Here is a 23085-nt window from a genome sequence, read left to right as displayed (position 1 = left end):
TTGTATCTGCTTTGTTTTCTTGAGCAGTTTCTCTATTTTTTTAATCATTTATAAGTTGGAGAAACGTTGCTTTGATAAGAAGTAAAGCCTCATCATTCACAAAAACCAGGATTGAAGTGAGAAAATACATTTTTAGGCTTTTATTTTTAGGTTAACTGTGTAACATCTTGGCCAGAAAACAGATGAAGTCATAAATCGACATGTGTGCAACTGTGTGTGTGTGTGTGTGTGTGTGTGTGTGTGTGTGTGTGTGTGTGTGTGTGTGTGTGACTGCATGGGGGTGTGTGTGTGCGTGTGTGTGCGTGTGTGTGTGTGTGGAGTCTTGCTGCCTTCCTCCATCTGCCTGCCACCAAGAGTTCTTGTCACCTCAGAGGAAATGAAGTGTGACGGCCTCTCTACTCTACATGCTATGTGTGTGTGTGTGTGTGTGTGTGTGTGTGTGTGTGTGTGTGTGTGTGTGTGTGTGTGTGTGTGTGTGTGTGTGTGTGCGTCTGTGTGTGTGTCTGTGTCTGAGACTGAGAAAGCTTTGCTTTGCTCCGACTGAGTGGGCGACTGCCAGCCGGATAAACTCCCACCACAAAGTTGACCAAATACGGTTACCAGATCGGCTTTGAAACCAGAACCTCATCCTGAAAAGGACCGAAGCTAAACACACCGAGCAACGGAGCAACTGAGCAACTGAGCAATGGAGCAACTGAGCAACGGAGCAACTGAGCAACGGAGCAACTGAGCAACTGAGCAACACTTCAGTTGCTTTGACTTTATTTAGAGCAAACATAACGGGTCAGGTCCGAAGGTTTTAAGCACAAAATATTTAAGATTAGATTTAAGCAAATTGTTATATAAGTTGATAAAACACAAATTCAGTGACTTATTCCTAATAAAGACGGATGGATGGATGGATGGATGGATGGATGGATGGATGGATGGATGGATGGATGGATGGATGGATGGATGGATGGATGGATGGATGGATGGATGGAATGAAAGTTTTGATCTTTGAAATTGAAAATTTGTGGGACTTTTGGTCCAATTGTGTTAAAAGACGCCAATCAAGCAATAATACAAAAATAATTTAAAAAATAGAAAAAACTTGGTACTAAATCCTGAAGTTCAAATTCATTGTATCATAAATGATCAGTATAGTGATCCACCAAGTAGCATCATGATTTGTTCCAGATTGGTTTCCGATTATTGATGAGATGGATTATTAAATCCTCTCCATGTGTTCAGATTAATAATCTTCCTTTGAGCGTTTGGGAAATTCAACAAACTGCTCTGAGTGAGATTATCTGGGAAGATCATGTAAAAACAATCAAAAGTGAAACTGAAAAGCTTCAAATAAATGTTTTTATCACTCAAATATAAAATGAAGTTCACTAAATATAATTAGAGTCCTGAAGTTTCGCCCAGTCTTAATAAAACCGACTCGTCTTCATGTCTGACGTCTCCTGCAGTCGCTGGAAGGACATCAGTATGTAGCAGAGGAGCCTTCAGCAGCTGCCATAAAGCTGCCAGATGAGGCGGGAATAAAAAGTCTTGATCCTGAGCGTGTCTGGGAGCAGGGAGGACGTTAACGAGCTCGTTGGCGGCCCAGCAGAACCGAGCCGGGTTCTCCGGAGCGCCGCCGCCGTCTGTTAGCACATTTTTTATGACAGCAGGGAGAAACTAGATCACACTCGCACAAAAGCTGCTCCTTTTTTAAATTTGCACGTTGTCAGATTTAGAAACGATGAGAAGATGTTAATGTTTTTACATATTTTCTGTTTATACTGAAATCATGTTAATGGAAAAGTCAGAAAATCTCATTTGGATATGAAACTAGACTAACTGGTGTCAAAGGTCAGATTTTAGGGGTCATTTTCAGACAGAATGAGATCAGGTGAAAGGTGAAGTTTGACTTTTGAAGTAACGTAGATTTTTTGGTCTTAAGTCTCCTGACGGACCGAGTTCTGGGTTAGAGGACGGTTCCTCTCTGCTCATGAACGAAGCCCAGGCATTATTCAAGGTTCTTCCTGAGCCAATGCTCAGGGATGTTCCCAAACAGCCATAATGTTCCCAAACAGCCATAATGTTCCCAAACAGCCATAAGGTTCCCAAACAGCCATAATGTTCCCAAACAGCCATAAGGTTCCCCAACAGCCATAATGTTCCCAAAAGCTATAATGTTCCCAAATATCCATAATGTTCCCAAACAGCCATAATGTTCCCAAACAGCCATAATGTTCCCAAATATCCATAATGTTCCCAAACAGCCATAATGTTCCCAACCAGCCATAATGTTCCCAATATCCATAATGTTCCCAAATATCCATAATGTTCCCAAACAGCCATAATGTGTCCAATAGGAAGGTGTCTGAGCCCATCAAGCCTCCACCCTCAGACCAAACTGTTTCACTCTCTTATCAAAGATTCATCCTAATGTTCCCAAAAGCCATAATGTTCCCAAATATCCATAATGTTCCCAACCAGCCATAATGTTCCCAATATCCATAATGTCCCCAAATATCCATAATGTTCCCAATATCCATAATGTTCCCAATATCCATAATGTCCCCAAATATCCATAATGTTCCCAAAAGCCATAATGTTCCCAGACATCCAGTTCACTTTCATCCAAACTGATCATGATAATTCAACCAAACTTTGAAACTTGAGCTCTCTCCCTCTTTCCCTCTGTCTGTCTGTCTCTCTCTCCCTCCCCCCCCTCTCTCTCTCTCTCTCTCTCTCTTTCTCTCTCTCTCTCTCTCTCTCTCTCTCTCTCTCTTTCTCTCCTTCTTTATGTTTGTCTTTGTACATTAAATGTAAAGGTGAGTGAGATACGTTCCCTCCTCTTTGCATCACTGAGTTCAGCTTCGCAGGGTTAAAATTTTTGAAGTTGAGCCTTCAAACGTCGTAATCTCATCGGCTTTTTCAGAGGAAATTAAACAGATTTCTTACAGAGGTAAACAGAAAGTCTTTGGAGAAATAAGAAAAAAAGAGCTAAAAGATAATAAAACCCGTTAAAGGCGGCGTGTTTATTGCTCCTGCTTTGCTTGTCTGCACTTTATCGACTCTGCTTTATGTCCTAATCACTTTTTAATTGATCTGCCTGTTTACCGTCTCTGGATTTAATTGCTTTGGTGGTTTGTGATCCCGTTTTGTTCGTCTCTCTGTGAAACATGTAAACTTTTCTGAAGTGTAAAATAACTCAGGTTTAGAACTTTTTGTCTAATGAGAAATAATGACTGTGTGGGATTTAATTTGTTTTCCGTCAGGAGAAACTTAGTTCAGCTGCTGTTCTGACTTTGTTACCATTTTAAATGTCTGAGAAACTTGATTAGACTCCTGATACATCTACACAAAGTCCTGCTGCGTCCAGCAGTGGTTCATATTCTGCTGCTGTAAGACAAAACGTAGGAAACCTCCAGACTGTCTCAGTCCAACAGAAGTACGGTTGTCACACTTAGTGTGTGTCGGTCAGTTGAGCAAATGTTAGATGTTAGTGTGACTCACTTTGAGGGGAATAATCTGAGTTTCAACATTCCAGAATGAGGAAACCAGTTTAATAAACTCCAGTATGTTAACCTTGAGTCAGAGCACTGTAAAACACCACCGTTGGGATTCTGGTGATTTAATCACCATGGCAACCGGGGTCAATGTACAGGAAGGGGGAAACTTTATCTTGTCAGTCCGACAAAATGAAACTTAAGAATATAAACTATTTGAATCAGACAACATTTACGTTTGGGAAACGGATAATAAAACTGTATAATATTATTGAAAAATCTAACTTTAACATTAAAAACATGCTATGGAGATAAATCGCACAACCCATTTTGAACAGTTTACTTTAAACGGTCGATCAGTAGAAATTCAGATGCCACCTGAAGCATCTTTAAAATCAGACACTCATGACTGGACCTGCATCCTGAGCCCGACACCAACAGAAACCCTTTATTCATCTCTCTAAATCAAATGATTGAATTTAATCTGGGCAAAATGCAGAACATGTTGTTACTGCTTGACTTGGTTACAGCGTGCATTAGACTGACATCTGGTGTGAGTTTTAAAGCTGGGCCAGCGCCGGCCCACCAGTGGGTCACAGCTGCAGCTCTGGACCCAAACCACCAGAAACCCGTCAGCCTCATGGGGGCCGACTGCAGAAGGCTTTCATTCCCAGCTTTCTGGAATTAACTGTAAATCCTAAACTAGAAAAATATTCACTCATAAGACGACTGCTTGTTAGGTTGGGCTACACAAATATGTGATGTTTTATATCGTCTCATAATATTTGATTTTTTCTTTAAAAACTGTCTCTAAATAATTTGTGATTACTTCACATTACTCCACTAAACTTTCCTTTAGGAAATCTGGTTGCAGTGATGAACTCGGGTCTGAACCTTCAGAAACACATAAAGACGATTGCAAAGTCAGTCTTCCATCAGCTGAAGAACATTTGGTCTATGTGTGATAATTTTGATGATGTTTTGTTGTTTATTTTCTGTTCCTAACATAGTTGCTTATTGTGTTGAGTTTTTATCATGTAAATCACTTTGACCTGCCTTCTTGTTGAAATTTGCTATTCAATCAAACCAGGATGTTCATCTGTCAGCATTTCACTCACTAACCAGCAGCTTGTGTTTCTGGTTGGGTTTGTTTATGTTTTAAAGTCAAAGGTTAAGTTTGTTTCCATACATGAATTCAAAGCACTCATAAATATGGGACTCCAGCAGATCGCTGACAGATTCATCATCTGTCAGGTTTTCTGTGTGAGTTTCAGGTTTGCGTGACTCTGATCTAAACGCTGTTCATCACCACAGCAGAAACATTCCTGACTTCATGAGACCCAGACAGTCAAAGTTTCAGCTTTTGGTCCCCAAAATCATCCACTGATCATAATTACTGTTGAGTTATGTTACGTGACGGGAGTCCGAACACATTTTGGTGAAACATTAACCTCTCAAATGTCACTGATTGCTCACAGTTTGTTTTGAGACACACAAACACACCCTTCAACCTGCACACACACACACACGCACACACACACACACACACACACACACACACACACACACACACACACACACACACACACACACACACACACACACACACACACACACACACACACACACACACACACACACACAATGAGTCCATTCACTCCTCCGCTCCCTCCTGCTCTTCTCTCTCCCCTCTGTTCCTCTACAAACGCAGGAGAAGTCCGACAGCTCGGCCGGCACCGGCGTCGGTCCCGGTTACATTTCTGCAAATCTGAGTCTCTTTCAACTCTGACGTTTCTCCTGAAGCTGAGAAACTAAATCTGGTAGAAACTGGCTGTAAATGGAGTTAAAATGTGTTTCTCGTGCTGTCAGTGGGATGTGTGTCATGGATCAGTCCGGTTGGTTCCCTTCACTGAATGATGGTGCTAATTTACAGCACCATCATTCAGTGAATGACAGCAGCTCATAAATGAACCACTCAGACTTGAGGAAAAAGTCCAGTTTCCATCTATTATAACCTCTGGAGCTTCAGTTCTTTGATCCAGAATCAGTCAGCTCTGATCAAATGTAGTTTTACTTTCCTTGTGTTTAAAGATATTTCTCTGAAACTGCGCTTAGTGTGTGGAGTGGAGTCAATAGCAGCTTCAACAAACCAACGACATCAGTTAAAACATGCCACAAGCTTTGCTGCTCACAGTGTAATGATAACCTCTAACAGCAGCTTTGTGTTGATTCTTTTAAAGCACCAAAACCCAAACCAGAGGTTTGTTCACATGCACAGCAGCTGGTTTCTTTGTAAAGCTTCTGAAAATGTGCCTCTAATTTCCATCAAACTCTCCACAGCCTGAACACCAAACAGACATCTGCTGTCTGCACAGAGAAACCACACGTCGCTTTACAGCCCCAGAAACTTTGTGTGTCTGTCTGCAGATCCACAGGACAATTATTAAAGGACAAGTTTGAGAAGCAGGAATTAAACTGTGATTCTACTGACCTGCTGCTCAGGGATGCCAAAGCTAATTTTACAGAAGTGTGCAGATGAAGTTAAACTTCTTGTGCTTCATTTGTGAAGTAATTGCATGAGGTTCGTGCAGCAGATGCATTTCATGCCTTTTAGTTTCACTGTTCTCGTTAAGTGGAACCAGAATGCATAAAGATAACCGATCTTACCTGATCGGGGTTTTCCCTAAAATGTCTCGGGATCGGCTCCAGCCTGGTTCTTCTTCTTCTTCTTCTCTTCTTTTTCTTCCTGCTTCAGTTCCTGCACAGAAGGTGTGTGTTGGTGTCTGAGCTCCTCTCGGTGTGTGTGAGCTGGTGACAGAGAGAGCAGCGCTGCTTTGTGCTGCCGAGCTCAGCGAGTGTGTTAGTGACTGGGAGAAACCCAGGGTGTGTGTGTGTGTGTGTGTGTGTGAGGGAGATTAGTTCACACACAAACATCTCTCCCGCCTGCAGGGAAACAGCCCCTCTCCTTCTTTATTGCCCCCACCCCTCTTTCTCTCCTTCTCGTCAAGTCTGTGCTTTTCATACGCTCACCTTCAAGGACTCATGATGGAGCAAACCACCCTCCTCCTCCTCTTCCTCCTCCTCCTCCTCCTCCTCCTCCTCCTTCTCTTCCTCACATTTACTCCTGCTTGGTTTGGGTTTTAACCTCTTCCTCCTCCTTGCAGCCAGTTTGCTGCTGAGTCTCCAGAATCATAATTAAGTTCAGAGTTCTGGCACAAAATGACACATCAGCAACAAAACAGCCCAAATATCAACATTAATTCATGTCATTTTTCTCTCATTTTGGAGTTTTTCTGTAACACTTCAAAGCAATTTAAGGTTAAAATTAATAAAATATCCTTATTGGCTTAATTTAATAAAATCACTTGATTAAAAACAGAATAAAACTTATTATGATCAATTATTAAATATGAAATAACAGCGGAAAAAGACAAAAATATTGAACAATAACCTAACAATATTAATAATAAATAATATTAAATAAATAAAATACCTAAAAAATGTGAATTAAATAAAGAATAACTTCACAGACACAAAATATTGGATCAATTTTTTAGCCTCCCTCACCAAGTTTATGCTCCACATCGATACCTGAAGCTGAATAAATGAGACAGAAGCCAGGCGAAGGCCCGGAGGAGCCCCCCCCCCTCACCCCCCCATCAGTTATCACAGCGCTCAGCGTTAGCCAGCTAATCTGCTCTGGATCCACAGTAAACGGCTCCGCAGGAGGTCCAGCAGAGGAGGCTTTTTTTGTTGTTTCAAGTATTTATGCTCCATAATTTCAGGTTTGAGTTCCCAGCGGATTGTTGTTGGAGCCAAACAATGAAACGAGGTTAACGCGCTGCTGCTGACTTTCAGCTTTAATTTCAGCTTGTTGTGGTAAACATGTGGGTAGTAACTCATTTCCAGCCCCTCCGCCCCCCCAGGCCTGCAGGCTGCAGCGGCTGCCTCTGTTCTTCATACGTGGATGCAGGCGACCTCATTTCAGATATTCAATATTCAGCCTGTCGCCGTACACACTGCTCAGGCATTAGCAAATGTTGCCCTGATTACAGTTTTTCTATCAATAAAATATTCAATGCATGCTTGCATCATCTGCAGCTGTCTCATAAAATAACAGACAACATCTCTGAGCTCAAAGCTCCTGGGGGAAAGAATAATGCGGGTTTCATTTTATAATTTTTATAGTGAGTCTTTCAGAAACTTATTGAATTCTTTATAACTTCTCTGCTGTTTTTGGTCGTGAATCCAAACTTTCATATTTCAGGTTTCTTTTCTGGCTGGAACAAGAACAAATGAAGTTCTTCCAGGTGGAAGTTTCCAGCAGCATGCTGAGCCTCCTCATGCCTTCGAGGCAGAAGAAGAGAGAATATGAGTTTATGTGTTTCAACATATTGAAAGTTTAGAAAATAATGAAACTTGGAATCCAGTGAAACTCCTCATCGCTCTGAACTGAAGCTCTCTGTCGGCCTTTGCAGAGGAAATGTGAAAGTCTGACTGTTTCAGCTGTTCCACGTATGTTGGCTTCATTCCTGACCAACTTCATTCATTTCATTCATTTTCTTCTGTAGATTCTCCAAAGTCTCATCTGGTGGACCGCAAGGTTCTGTTTTGGGCCTCCTGCAGTTCTTATTCCACTTCTGGAATTTATTCCACTTCTTATTCTAAGCGACAAACTTTACTAAGTTCTTGTCCAGTCCAGGATCTTGTTGCAGACAGACAGGTCGACTGGTCTGAATCCCTAAAGAACAGGAACTTCTTTGTTTCAAAGGAAACTTCTCATCTAAGCAGACAGAAATCACGTCTGCTTATCTCCTATCTTCCATCCCGCTGGTTCAGGTTATAACGAGTGATGATATTGGTTGCCATAGCTACACTGACGATACACAGCTCTACATCACGATGTCACCAGGTGGCTCTGAACCATCCAATCACTGAACAGATGCTCAGATCAGTTAAATGTGTCAAAACTTTCTCCAGCTGAACAGAAACAAAACTGAAGTTATTATCTTTGGACCTAAAGAGGAACAATCTAGAATTATAGATCTGGATTAGTGAACAGCTTCTGTTACTACAGCTGGAAACCAGAGATCAGGCTGAACTTTGACCTAGCCACATAAAGACGGTTACAAAGTCAGCCTTTTATCACCTGGGGAACATTTCCAGGACTGGAGGACTAAACTCCTCCAGGTGTTTATCTTTAGTCACATTGATTACTGCAGCAGCGTCTTCACAGATCTAACAAATCAATCCTCCAGCTGCAGCTGATCCAGAACGCTGCTGCTGGAGTTCTGACTAAAACCAGGAACATGGAGACCATCACACGGTTCCAAAGAGAGAACAGACTTTGAAATACTGCTGGGAATTTATAAATCACTGAACGGCTTAGAGCCACAATGCATTAAAGATCCCAGAACCAGTCAGAACCAGTCGGGTCTTCTGGTTCTGGGTACCAGGTTGCTCAAAGCGTTTGGTCGGTTTGTAAAAGAACCACAGCAGCTGAAGATATAAACATGTTCTGGTTCCCTGTCGAACCGAATCTACCGGCTCCATCATCAACACCAGATGCAGTGGGATCTTTTCCATTTGGTGAATGACTCAAAATCAATACTTGCCCCTCATATGATGAATAAAACTTAATATTTAAAATGTTTCAGTTTCCAAACTTATACCTGGTATTTCCTCTGCTGACATTTTCCTCAGTTACGTTTCTTATAAAATGTTTTTTCGTGATCCGCAGCGGTCCAGGAGCTGGAGCAGTTGGTTTATGTGCTGCTGCGGCTCTGTGGCCTACATTACATTCACAGTGTTATGAAGCGGTGATGGGGGTGGGAGACGTCTGAATTAGCCGCTCCGCTCTCTAACAAAGCTCCTGCAGCAGCTGAAACCTGCAGCGTCTCCAACATTAACACCATGTTACTGTCGAGGGTGCTGAGCAGCTTTTCTTTTTCCCTGACCCCCTGCAGAGCCGCTCAGCGGGGGGCTGCCGCTCAGCGGGGGGCTGCCGCTCAGCGCGCCTCCTCAGACCCGGGAGACCCTCCGCCGAACCTCCACCCTCCTGTTCGTTTCATCGCCCTCCTCCCGCTCCGATTCGCTGCCTCCTCTGGGATCCAGTGGAAAAACTCTCTGATCTTTTGTTCTTATCACTTTCTCCTGAGATTCATTTCCCTGACATCTTCTATCTGAGAGAATTTCGTTCTCCACCTTCGTGTTTCTCGCTCCGTCTCATTGCTGCCCGTCAGATTCACACTTTGCTTCCTTTTTTAAAACTTATTGGAAGACGCAACCTTTTCCTTTCTGCCTCTCTCCTCTCCTGTGTGGTAGGATGGAGGTCTGGCTGCTCCAGGAGCGACAGCTCTGAATAAATAAGCGTGGGTAATTTGCTCCCAACCTGCAGCCCTTTATTTCCTCCTGCTCTTCTCCCCCAGTTTTCAGAAAGAAGATAAAGACACAATAAAATGCAGGGATCCTCTCAGAGGCTCATTATATGGTTGTCAGAGAAGTTTTCTCGCAGGGCCTGGTGACGACTCGCTCACTCCGCTCCGTCTGCTCCTTTCCTGGCCACATTACCCGTATTACATTAGCTTTTTTCTATTTTCCAGTGGCTGGGTGTTCGGATAAAACTGGTCCCATTTAGAGACGCAATGAGCCGCCAAGTTCAGCTCAACTAAGGCAGATTATTGGCAGTGGTGGGAAGTAACGAAGTACTTCGTTACTGTACTTAAGTACAGTTTTCGTGTATCTGTACTTTACTTAAGTAGATTTAATAATGGGGACTTTCTACTTTTACTCCACTACATTTTACAGTAAGTATCTGTACTTTCTACTTCACTACATTTCTACAAAACTGTCGCGTTACTCGTTACATCCAAGTCTCGTTGCTCTTTTCTTCCGTTAAAATGTGAAGTTCAGGGATTTAAGGTGGCGCCGTAAAATCCCAGCAATAACGTGACGTAGTGTCTGTTGTCACCCATCGGCTCCACCTTTACTCGCTGCGGAGCTCCAGACATGCGCAGTGGTTTCCTCTGAGCGGGAGGAGATGTTTGTCTATAATATAATAGCTGCATAAATTGATATGGCGACATGTAAAATCAGCAGCGCTTCGCTTTCACAGACGGTGGGACTTCGTCCAACTTTTAGCGTCACTTGGAAGGAAAGCTTAAAGAAAGGTAAGATCTGTGGACGTGATGCTAGCAAAGCTAGCTGTACAGAGACACATGTTGCATCTGATGAAAAAAAGTTGTCACTCATGCGCTGAATTATTGTGTGGAGGTTTTGACTGAGGTGTCGCATATATGGGACAACGCTGTGACCAAAGTCTGCAATATAGTGATATGACATTCAGGAACGATCCGATTCTTCTGGACGGATCTTTACTAAGTCCTAAGGACTGAAGCCTCACTGAGAGCCGTTCTTTGTTCTTGTGTACACTGCGGTATATATATATATATATATATATATATATATATATATATATATATATATATATATAGACATTCATTTAATCGCTGAATAAGTAAAAGTTGAAAGTATGAACACAGAGCATGCTCATTGCTCATTGATTGATTTCATCTCCTGTCATGGTGGCAAACATCGCAGTGGGAGGGAGGATGAAAACAGTCACGGTGCTCATTCTGCTTGGTTACTTGTTGCGCCGTTGGACAGTGTTCATAGTTGAACGTTATTTACCGTTAATTGCGATGTTTCAGTTGTGGTTTCTGACATGGGCAATATGGGCAACCGCCCAGGGCGTTATTTTTCTAGGAATAGCAGGAGACCTCTGCAGATTGTAGCACAGCGATGAAAGCAAAACAGAATGAAGTGAGTTTTAATTGATACTGGTTAAATATATTTCAGCTCTAAGTATTTAATATCTAGGTGTTTTATGGGAATGTGGATCTTTCAGATCAATCTGAAAACCAATTTTGATAGGTAAACTTAATGTTATTGTGTCATTTAGTGCGGGGCGCTGGTCTTGGTCTCGGGTTCGGTGGTCTTGACTACAACTCTGCTACATGGCTCCTTGGTTGCATATCCTCCACCCCGCCCACACCTTCTTTACATCCCCTTTCAGTTGGATTTCTTTCTAAATAAATGTGACTAATGAAGTTCATGCTATGTTAGGACAGGAGACAAAATGTTTCCATCCCTGAAATTATGATTCATAGAATCACATATCTAAGTCTAAACTGTTACAGAGAATAAACACAATAAGAACATGTTTAATCTGTGGTAGTGTTAATTAAAATGGCACATTTCTGATGTATTAAAATTAAATACGATCGGCACACTTAATGATATTAGTGATTAGGTAATGCATTCAGCGAGTACTTTTACTTTTAATACTTAAGTATTTTTAAAAGCCAGTACTTTTTTACTTTTACTTAAGTAAAATGTTAATGTGGTACTTTGACTTTTACTTAAGTACATTTTTGACTGTGTATTTGTACTTTTACTTAAGTAAATTTTTTGAGTACTTTCTCCACCACTGATTATTGGGAACAATTTCCAAAGCTTGTCACACAGAACCAACAGCCGTTAGCAGCGCTGCGCCTCCACACGCTGCGGGCCGCAGATGAGGATTAAACCGTTTATGAACAATTTGCAGCCAGAAGAAGGAAATTTGTGAGCAGAAATCAGTCCTGCAACGTCCGCAGCTCCTGTGAGGCTCTTCCCTTACGCCGCTACACACAAACAAAACACTCCTCCATTCATCGTCCTGTGAGGGAAGTGTGTGAGCAGCAGGTCAACTGTGAACATCAAGGATTAATAATGCAAGGCAGGAAGCAGAACAAAGCTTTGCTCTCTGATTCTGCGCATGGAGCGTCAGGACAGGCTGGAGAGGAGCAGGAAACCTGCAAACATCACAGAGTGAAACCGGAGGGTACAATGTGAATAATGTGCCAGTTTTCATCTGGTGTTGAAGGGAAATATGGATGCAACTGTGGGGTTTTTAGCAGTAAAATAGTGAAAAGTGAAAATAAACCACAAAAACACAAAATGTTACCGAGTATTTTAGTCTGTTTTCTTGTGCCAACATCTCAGAACATTTGAAATAAGACAAAACGAAATTATAAGAAACTTTTCAATAAGATATGAGAGCTTGCTTCAGGTCAATAATTCATTTACATTTATGAAAATGTTCCAGATTATTTTACTGATAACAAGAAAAAATGTTCTAAGTGAAACAATCAGCCAGTACAGTCAAACTTTTTATTCATTGTTCAAGCTCTTACATATCTTGCTTAAAAGTTAATTATTAGTTAGTTTTTTAAGATATTTGCACTAGACAAAATGACAAACCCAATTTTTACAGTGTACAAGTGAAAACTGGACACATTAACCTGAAGAACGTCCATCCAGTGTCTGAGCGTTTACAGGAAGGCTGGTGGGTGAAACAAGCAGAGTCGGAACTAAATACATTTACTGGAGAAAATTTTTACAAAATATTTACTTTAGGTGTCAGTAGGAAGAGAAACTGGCCACAAGCTATTACAAACGTACAAACACACATGAAAGGCCACTGATTTTATAGTTGAGAGGACAGAGAAGTTTCACAGAATTAGAAAGACGATCAGATCAGATGGAAGAAAAAAATCAGAAAGCTGCAGCCAGAAGATTATAATCTGCAGTTTCAGTCAGAAATAAGGTCAGTATAAAAAATTCTTCAGTTTTATACTCTCAAAAATTATTTTAAAACGTTTTTAGGAGTTTTAAACCATTGCTACTCATCTGTGAATATTTATGTTAGTGTGTATGAAACGTTCATCCATTTTGATTCAGTTTCAGTGACGACCTCCAGGTAAATTAACCCCCGACTGACTGTGAAGCACCAACAGGAAAACTAAAAACGTAAAATCCAAAACTAATCTAAAATGTTTTAGGCATGGAGGCTTTTGAGGAAACACACTGAAGGCATTAATATTTAAAAAGGTGAGTTTGTGAAACCTTAAAGATTGTTGGGCTGAATCCACAGCCTGAGGCGTCTGAGCCTGGAAAGTTATGGAAACAGTCTGGAAGAAACCAAGAGTTTTATTTACTTTACTTAGAATTTGAAATGCTTTATTTTTTGAACATAGCAAGAAATGACTCCAAATGCACAAAGAACAAAACATGGAAGAAACTAAGAAACCAAACAAAGGAATACGGCAGCACATTACTAACAATAATGAACACAAAGAGTACGGCAAGACATATAAAACAAAAATGATCTAAATTATTAAAATACAAATATGAAGAAAAAACAAATTCTAATGTAACAGGGATAAATGGTTTTCCTGTTACTGAATTGTTTCTCTGTCATTAGCACATTCAGCAGTGGATACATGAGAATGATTGTCAGCGGTAAGACTTGCCTCCTGGCTCTCTGATTGGTTGTTTTTGGTGCATTTCTCCAGCAGAAGCTCAGGGAGGAGATCGATCATTTCACAGATTGTCTGTCTCATAATAAACTCCAGTGAAGTATTTTTGCTTCATAAAATCCTTCAACACCTCAAACATAAAAACTGGACGACATAAAAATACGACATGAAGCTTCAGCAAATCTTCACAGCTGAAGCTTCGTTTGCCTGATCATCTATTCAGCATAAACGGTCTGTGAACAGTCAGATCTCAGCCGACCATCTGCAGGAAACTCAGTCTGCAAACATTTAGTCCCTTCTGGAGTCCAAACCGCTTCATCGTGTAGAAACCAGGAGGATTGTTACGGACAGAAGTCTGGTTTCTGTTCCACCGCCCTGCTGAAGATGAACAAAAAGACTTGAATCATATTCATTCCTAAATGTAATATGTCAAAAAATGAATCCCTCCTGTAATTTGAGCACATTTACAAGATTTAACCAGATTTTCCCAAACACTGGGGATCATCTGGGTCTTCATGTTGCCTGTCTTCAGCTCAGCTCTCTGGGTTTCTGATGCTCAGAACCGACTTTGTGTCTGTGAACCTTTTATGTGATAATTCATGGAAATTATGTGGTAAATTCTCCTTTAATATTAAATATTAATCTTCTTAAAGAGCCAATCACAACTCATCTTCAAGTTTCTGTTCAAACCATCAACTTCTGCATTGAAAATGTTCTGGTATTAGAACTGCAGGCCCACAGCATCACAGATCCTCCACCATACCCAGCAGTGTAACATGGAGGGTTTAATGAGAAGAGTCTGACTTGACTGAACATTTAAGAAATTATTTATTATTCAGTTTAATAAATTAAGAGGCATCGATAATCTGAGAATTTCAGCTGTTAGCATTTATAAATGATCTTGTGATGATTTAAATTGTCTTGGTTTGTTTCGACATACATCTGTTTTTCTAACAGACTTGTTTAATGGTTGTCATGGAGACAAGGCTGCAGCTTTCTATCAGTGAGCTTCATGTTTGTTTTTTTTTATCTTACTCACCTTTTGCCTTGTGGCCAGAGAAATGGCTGCTTGTGTTGCATCATGGGAAAACAGAAAGTCACAGATCACAGATGTAGAGTTTCTAGAACCTCCAGTCAATCTAAAAATGATCTAAAATATGTAAATATCTGCCATGGGTGTGACCAGGTGACATTTTCTGGACGGACAGTTTGACGTTCAGAGTGTTAAAATGTTTCATGCTGTGTTGTAAACTCTGAAGGTTTCCGTGTTTCTGTGGCTTCGGGCCAAACCAGCAGAATAAAATCAGTCGGTTTTAAAGGCAGCTGAGCCTGCTGCTCGGTTTTACAAGCATTCAAAAGTAAAAATATGTATTAAAATTTTCACCGATCTATATTTGTCATCTGAGTAAGAAAAACCTGACAGATGTATTTTATTCATGACACCAGGAATCCGTCTGAAACGTGCAGCGGTGCCATCAGCCCAGACATCCTCATGATCCTGTGACAACTTGTGGTGTCTGTCAGCGCCTGTGGGCGCCGGAGATGCTGCTGGATCCTGGAAGAGACGTGATCCGCTGAAGAGCCATTTAAAACGAGCACAAAGTCCACAAGACTCACGTCTGATCCGATTCTGGACTCATCAGAAACTGTTAGATTACAGAGATGGAAAGTAAAGACAGGAGAAGAAAAGAGGATACAAAAAAACTGGTCAGTTCTATATTTTGTAAAATTTTTAACTCTTTTTTCATGTTTTATATCCAAATCAAACCCATCTGTGCAATCAAGCTTTTTCTGATTCTATACGGTTCCTGTTTTATGCTCATTTTCTGAATTTTTGAAAAGTTTTTGTCACTTTTCTGAGGTGGGAAGGTTGGAACAACTCAAGCAGGAAACTTGCAGTCAAAGCTTTGATGCTGCAGAAGCTCTGCTCTGAATTCAGCAGCACACACACGACTCTCTGACACCACAAGTACATCCAACGTACAGCAGGAACTGTCAGGGGTGGAAAATACTGAGATTTTCTGTGACATAAAGACTGGAGAACTCACAGCTGGGCAGCTAATGCAGGAGGTAACTGGAAAAATGCAACCAGAGGAATAAAAAACAGAACGCAGATGTTCTGCAATCATTTATATTTAACCTCAAATACAGACATACGACAGATTCCAGCTGTTATTAATCAAACAAAGATGAAACCAGAATGGAAACACAGTTGGTGAAAAACTAATGTTTCCCATGATCCCATGTTTCACCTCATCAATCTCTCACACTGCTGAGGACATTTCTGAAAATCTATTTTAAAAATAGTTTTGGTTCTTTGAGGATTTGTTTCTACAAACAGTCGAGTCCCACTGCTGGTTTAACAGTCCTAGTTCTCCGTTTATCATACATTCATGCCATTAACTAACAAACGGTTAAGTTTCCTCATTTCAATCTGAAGAACCGGATCCGTCTTCACAGTTTCAGTTTTTGGAGGAGTTTTCAGGTTTTCTGGTTTCTCCTCTGAGGACGAAGCAGAGAAACTGTTTTCAGCAACATGAATCTCTGGTGACGTTCCTTCATTTACTCTCATTTCAACAATGAGCAGTGCTCTCAAAAACTCAACAAAGAAGCAAAACAAGGTTTAAAGTTTTAGTTAATCATGTTTTTCTTTTTTAAACTTTGTAGTTTAATCTTAAATCATAACTGATTCTGTATATTTTCCCCTGACAACCTGATGGATCATGTCTTATAATCTTTGCTGTGTTGGTGATTTTATGCTTTTCTTGTTATAAATAAGGCAGCAGAGGCTGGCAGAGACAAACGTCATGAAGCTCAGCATCGCATCTCATCTGCCAGAAACACAGACTGAATTTCTGATGTGAACTTTTTACCCCAGAAAACTCTCAGCTCTGGCTCCAGAAGGAACCACAAGAAAAGTCAGAACAAGCTGAAGAAAAGGACAGTTCCCACAAACACGACTCTGGTGTGGTCACAGTGGCTGTTTTTTTTTAACTTTTTAAGACACCAAGTTTTCTCATGAAAAGATCAGCAGCAGGAAACTGAACACAGGATCATCAGTTTGGCTGCAGGACTTTCAGACGAACGAGATGAGAAACTGGTGAAAAGGAAAATGTAGCTGTTTGGTTTTGGTTCAGATTCTGTGGTTTAAAGAGTCTGGAGGCAAAATAAACCAGAACTGTTTTATAGTAAAGATGTTATAAACAGAACAAGGCTCAAAAAGTCTCATTTTTAAAACAATTTGCTTCGAAATTAATGCAACACAGTAAAAATGCTGCATAAAAAACCTGGTTCTTTTTCTGCTTTGTCTTCAGAAATGTTGTTTTGATGAATTTACAGATTAATTAACTTCCTAATCTTTAAGATTTGACACAAAAGTCATTTTTAATTTTACAACCTATAAAAAAATGTGCAAGTTTTCTCAAATGATCCTCACTGATCGCTGTAAATGAGATTTTCTTCAGACAATTAAGCTTCAAATTAAAATTATTTAACCTCTGGCATCCAGGAGAAGAAACAAAATGCTGATGACTGATGATAAATGACAGAAATGATTTAAAATATTCAGGAAACAACGTTGAACAAAGATTCAGTAGCATTTTAAATGAAAATCCTGATGATTTTCTGTGTGCATAAATAAAACCAGCCTGTCAGAAACCACCGTCAGACTGTGCAGGTTTGTGTTTGTTGTGCAGAACTTTGACCCGTCAGTCGGCTGATGGCAGGAAACACGACGTGCCGATGGAGGGAGACGCGGTTAGGGAGACGTCTGTTGGTTGAGAAACATGCAGAATCTGAGCTTCAGCTGCAAACAGAAAAACATCATCAGAGTTTCAGCTTCCAGCAGAGCAGCTGCAGAATCTCTGGGCTCTTTTTGTTTTATGTAGATAAATTATGAACCAAAACATGAAGATATTTTTACTTTATCTTCCCATTCTTGGGAAACAAAAAATAATTTACTACACAGCACACTGCTTCCATTTGCTCCATTAATCCAGGTTGAATTTCAGTCCCAGAGGCTTTTAATCTGGTAAATTTCTGCTGTCCTGCTGCTAAAGGAGGAACTTCAGGTGACATGCAGCTGATCAGAGATCAGATTCACTTTATAGGTTTAAAACCAGCTACAGTTTTTATTCCACTGTTGCTCTTTTTTTTATTTGCAGCACAGATCTTTATAGACATTAAAAGATATAAAAGACATAAAAACGGGGATGATCCTCCTGATCTTTATGTCTCTGGATAGATTTGAATCTAAAGCCCCAGAGAGACTCGTTACTCCTTGGTCTATAAATCTTTGTGGTTCTCGGTGGATTTCGGTGGTTTTGCCTCACTTTGTATCTTAAATTGCTTTCTGTCATCGTTCAGTCTGTCCAGCTTTGTTTGCATCGTTTTCTTTCCCTTCATCTGATAAACATTCTGAGATCCTCCATCGTTTGTTACCAGATCTGATTCTCTTTGCTCTAATGTGTCTGAAGATGCACATAGACTACATTTCTGTTATATTTCTAGTCATCAAACCATTTTCACAAAGCAACATTCACATAATTGCGATCATAAACACGTTCACACACCAACATGGAGGTTCAGAGCCTTCAGGAGGAAAACAGAATCAACTCTCAGATTGTAAGACTATTAATCTCCCTCATGAGCCACAATCAATACTTTTAGTCTTTATTGATTATTTCCTGACAGTTTGGTCCATCAGTTTGGTTCTGTTGATGTTTGTCTGTTCAGAACCTGGAACCATCTGGCCAATCAGAAACATTTATTTTAAAACTGATTAAATCAATATATCTTAAAGATTTAAAGCCCGTCTCTCCCCGTTGTCTCCATTCTTTGTAGTTTTTTTACTGAAATGTCAGTTTGCTGTCAAGATGCTCATTGAAATCTGTAAATAACTGAAGTAACTTGTCTGAGATGAAAGAGTCTGTAGGATGTTTGTGTTTTTCCACAGTCTGACTGTGAGGGACCAAAGCTTAAATGTGTTTTAGCACTAAATTAACAGGTGAGGAAATTTAATGACTGAACTTCCTGCACAGTTTACAGGAAGTCCAGCAAACTGTGCTGGACTTCCTGCATCATGGTGTCATGGTGGAGTTGAGCCTCTCAGAGTGGAGATAAAACCGTCTGACTGATGGAGTTCATGTTCCTGCTGCTGTGGACGTGATCCGTGGTTCAGTGATTTGAAGGTTGATCCAGGACTTTGGAAACATTACTGTGTATCCAGTGGCGCAAAAAGTGGGTATGCAGCAGCGCATGCAACGCATAGGGGCGCGGCACCAGAGGGGGCGTCAAAACCCTGTCTGGAGGGGGCGGCGAACCGGTGACATTCAGCGCGCCTTACGCTCCTTATAATATTATATTATCATTTTAAATGTCCTGATTTTTATTAGCTTTATGTTTTTGCATCCACTTGAAAAATGTGTAGTTGCGCCACTGTGTGTATCTGTAGTGAAGCTGATTGTTTTAAAGTCACCATCTCTATTGATACTCTGAATAAACCTGTATAACATCCACTTTGTCTTACTTCCTACTCTGACCAACTTAAACTTTATATTTTAAATCGTGCTGCATCGACTTTTCCTCAACACTCGACCACTTTAGTTCAGACAGTTTAACTTCAGCCCTCTGCTGATAATAAATTATTAAGAAATATTTCCATACTTTGGAAATCTGAGACATTTCTAATGTGGATCCAAGATTTTTCCTCATCTATATGGACATATTTCGACTCTGTGCCACAGTTGGTAGCATTAATGCCTGGAACCAAGAAGGTCCTGGGTTCAAATCCCAGCCTGAGGTCTTTCTGCATGAAGTTCCTCCCACTGTCCAGAATCATGACTGTTAGATTTGTTGGTCCGTGTCTGCTAGGATGGACCTTTGGCTGTTATATTTTATTTAGTGTAATGCATCAGAAATTAGTTTCAAGTGTGAAAAACATAACAGACAGTTTGAGAGCCTGACTTTCTAATCATAGAGCATCTCTGATGAACCTTCAGTCTGAGTGTTGAGATGGGATTCAGGCTGACTGAGCCTGAAATGGATCAGAACCGATATGGATGATCGATAGACAAATGTTGGCATGTAAGTATAAAACTGATAAATCTGATAAATCTGCTCATCAAGTGAACTTTCTGTTGCATCCCTGAAACAACAACAGATTAAACTCCTTCCAGATCTCTCAGGTCTCCTGGTTCTGGTTCTGCTCTGCATCCAGAACCAGAACCAAACACAGAGAATCAGCATTCAGCTTCTAGGCACCACAAATCTGGAACAAACTTCCAGAAAACTGAAAAACAGCTGAAACACTGAGTTTAGATCCAGACTAAAAACCCAGCTGGTTATAGTTGCTTTTCTCAGCAGTAATTGTAGAACTGATCAGCATATTTTATGTGTTTTTGCCTGAGGATTTTGATATTTGACAAAATTAGATGTTTTTTGCTCTTTTCATAATTTGTGACTTTATGAAGTTTTTATGATTTGAAGAACTTTGAACTTCCTTGTTGCTGAAATGTGTTTTTACAAACAAACTTGAACTTGATTTGGTGACATAAAATAATTTATTTCATTATCAATGAAACAGCAGTGATTTAGTTAAAGTGTTTTAGTTCAATTAAGCTCAGAATATAACAGCTGAGCTAATTTAGCCATTTTATGCTTCAAAAGCAGCTAATATGAAAATAACTGGACATTAAGGTTGAAATAGGAGAAGTTTTTCTGTCTCCAATGTGTTTTTTATCAAACTATTTGAAAAACACTAAAGTTTTGAATAAAAAAAACTTTAACATGATGTTTCCAGAACGGCTCCTGACGTTGTTAATGACTTGTGTCCATATTGTTGTTGCTCCTGTTGCTCTCTGCTCTCCGTCTGCAGAGGCTCCAGGTTTGTTGTGTCTGGAGCCTGGAGACGCTCCACGATGACGCTCCTCTGAGCCTAGAGCCACCGAGGACCAACAGGAAGGAAAAACTGGAAGGAGGAGGAGAAGGTGGGAAAAGAAAGGAAGAGACAGACGTGAAAATGGGAAGAAACATTCAGTGGTTTAAAGATTAAAGAAAGAGGAAAGAAGAAGGGAAAACGTCCCATTGAGTCTCGTTTGTCAGATTAAAAGTTCCTTTTGAAAAGAAAAACAACCTTTAATCAATAACTAAACATACTTTTAGTTAAGCCCATATCTCTGTTTTTAAAATGCTTTTTTTTATTAATTTGATGTAATATTGTAATTTTAAATGTCCTGATTTTTATTAACCTATATTGAGGGTTTGCAAACATCCATCTGTGTTTAATTAATCTATGCAATATGCTTCAACTAAAATAATATTTTAATTTACTAAATGAGTATGTGTGAGGGATTTACCCCCTCCCTAACAGGTCACCTGGTCATGTGTTGCCATGGAAACGAGTCCATGACCAGTGCTGATGAGGACCTGGTGTTTCAATCAGCCTCACTGGGAAAACCCATTGTTTGAGAGGGAGGAGAGATGTTTTTGGATTTTATTTGGGCCCACATTGTTTTAGTTTTGAAGTTGTTAAGAGTTAGTTGTGATTATGTAAAATAAAATTTAGGAATATATTCTAGTATAAATGTCTCTTTTCTTTCTGGAAATGTAACTGTTGTCTCCACCCCTTAATTAGTCCTGGGAGGAGCCAATCCTTTAAAAGCCAGGTGTGTGTGAATACCTGTTAAGCTGTGAACTGGATTGTGAAGTTTGAAGGTCTGCATGAATGGAGAACAAATTCAGAGCTTGACAATTTCTGGATCCTGTCTGATTTTTGATCGCAAACCAACAGTATGTGAATTAACATTTAAAGTAAATTATTGAGTTTACTCTTCAAAAAGCGAATCAGATCAGTACATGTTGTTCTCAGGAACATCTTATTCATCAAGAACTTGCTGTAAAAGTTATATTTTTATTTAAATTAAATTCAATCTTGTGGAAAAGTTTAAACACAATTATGTACAAATATTTTCCAGAGAAAGCTTTGAATATCAACAAAATATTAAAGATTGTTATAAAGCATGATGGACGATGAGAAAGTTCTGCTTATTTTAGATTTGATTTATTATCTGTTACTTTTCTGACTGCTGTAAGGCTGCAACTATATACACTAAATATAAACTTATTAGACCAACAGAGTCAACAGTAAAGTTCTGCTTTATTATGATAAATATCAGATAATTATTTAAATACCTACACCTGGTTCACCATGTCTGTCTTATATTGACACTTATTCCTCACTGCAATATTAAATGTTTTAGAAATAAGACTTTGAAATGTAATTTTAAAAACCTAAATTGAAAGATGCTTCAATGCCAAACTTCTTGCTGAGATGTAAATAATATTATTTTTTCATTAGCAGGATAGAAAAGTCAACTGGGCTCAATTTCTGTTATGATTCAAAGTAGAAAGACGGCTACGGATTTTATTTGTCTATTATAACTTAAATCATTTAAAGTTGAAAACTCTGAACAATCAGTTCAGTGTCAGCAGAGGCAGGAAAATATTTAGATTCTTTCTTCATATGAATGTTCAATATTATTGTAATAAAATCAATTAAGTGTTGTTTTCCTGAAAACAAAGATATTGGAATAATATCAACAATGTCCTCACAGCGCCACCTGCTGGAGACAAATATTCACTGCAGAGATAAATATCATTTTTATCACTTTATTGAATGAACACTTCACTGATACTGGAGAATGAAAAATCCACTGCAAAGAACAAAACTGAAGTCAGGCTGTGAGACTTATTGATGACAATCAGACTGAAAAACTTTGATGGAGTTTTACCAACAATAATAAAATGATAGGAACTAAAAGGATTAAAGATTTTCTCTGATTGGCAGAAAATTATCAGATAAAATAAGAAACTGAAAAAACATGCTTTAAAACTTCACTTTGAGTTTCTTTATTTTTTGGTAGATAAAAGTTAGAACTCTGTATTATTTGTAAATATTAAAAGTAAAAATCATGTGTAACCCAGTGTTAAAAACACAAGTAAAATGAATAGATGTTGATTTAATATCTCATTCCAAGTAAAAAAAAAAAAGAATGTTTGTAAATATGTTAAATATTGATAAAAAAAAGTGCTAAAAATCTTTTAAACCTGTGAAATATCCCTTTAATGATTGCTTTTAGTGACATTTTAAACAACCAATAACTGGCACCGTCTGATTTCACATCAGCCAATCAGGTTGATTGTCCCGCCCCTTTAACTGCAGCGCTGAGATTTAGCTC

General features: G+C 39.5%; 2 protein-coding genes across 2 annotated transcripts in view; both read right to left on the bottom strand.

The window, feature by feature from the left end:
- The window catches only part of hs3st1l2 (heparan sulfate (glucosamine) 3-O-sulfotransferase 1-like 2), a 38261-nt gene extending 31770 nt beyond the window's left edge, over positions 1 to 6491 (bottom strand). The window contains exon 1 of the mRNA XM_008419319.2: positions 6156 to 6491. The gene's annotated coding sequence lies outside the window, so the exon portion shown is untranslated. The remainder of the gene's footprint in view (positions 1 to 6155) is intronic.
- The window catches only part of LOC103470718 (STAM-binding protein-like A), a 385599-nt gene that overhangs the window by 251695 nt on the left and 110819 nt on the right, over positions 1 to 23085 (bottom strand). The gene's annotated exons all lie outside the window — the stretch shown is intronic.

This window comes from Poecilia reticulata, chromosome 9 (assembly GCF_904066995.2).
Source record: "Poecilia reticulata chromosome 9, P_reticulata-male-v2, whole genome shotgun sequence".
In the NCBI taxonomy this organism is placed as follows: domain Eukaryota; kingdom Metazoa; phylum Chordata; class Actinopteri; order Cyprinodontiformes; family Poeciliidae; genus Poecilia; species Poecilia reticulata.
This window is presented reverse-complemented; position numbering and strand designations above follow the sequence as displayed.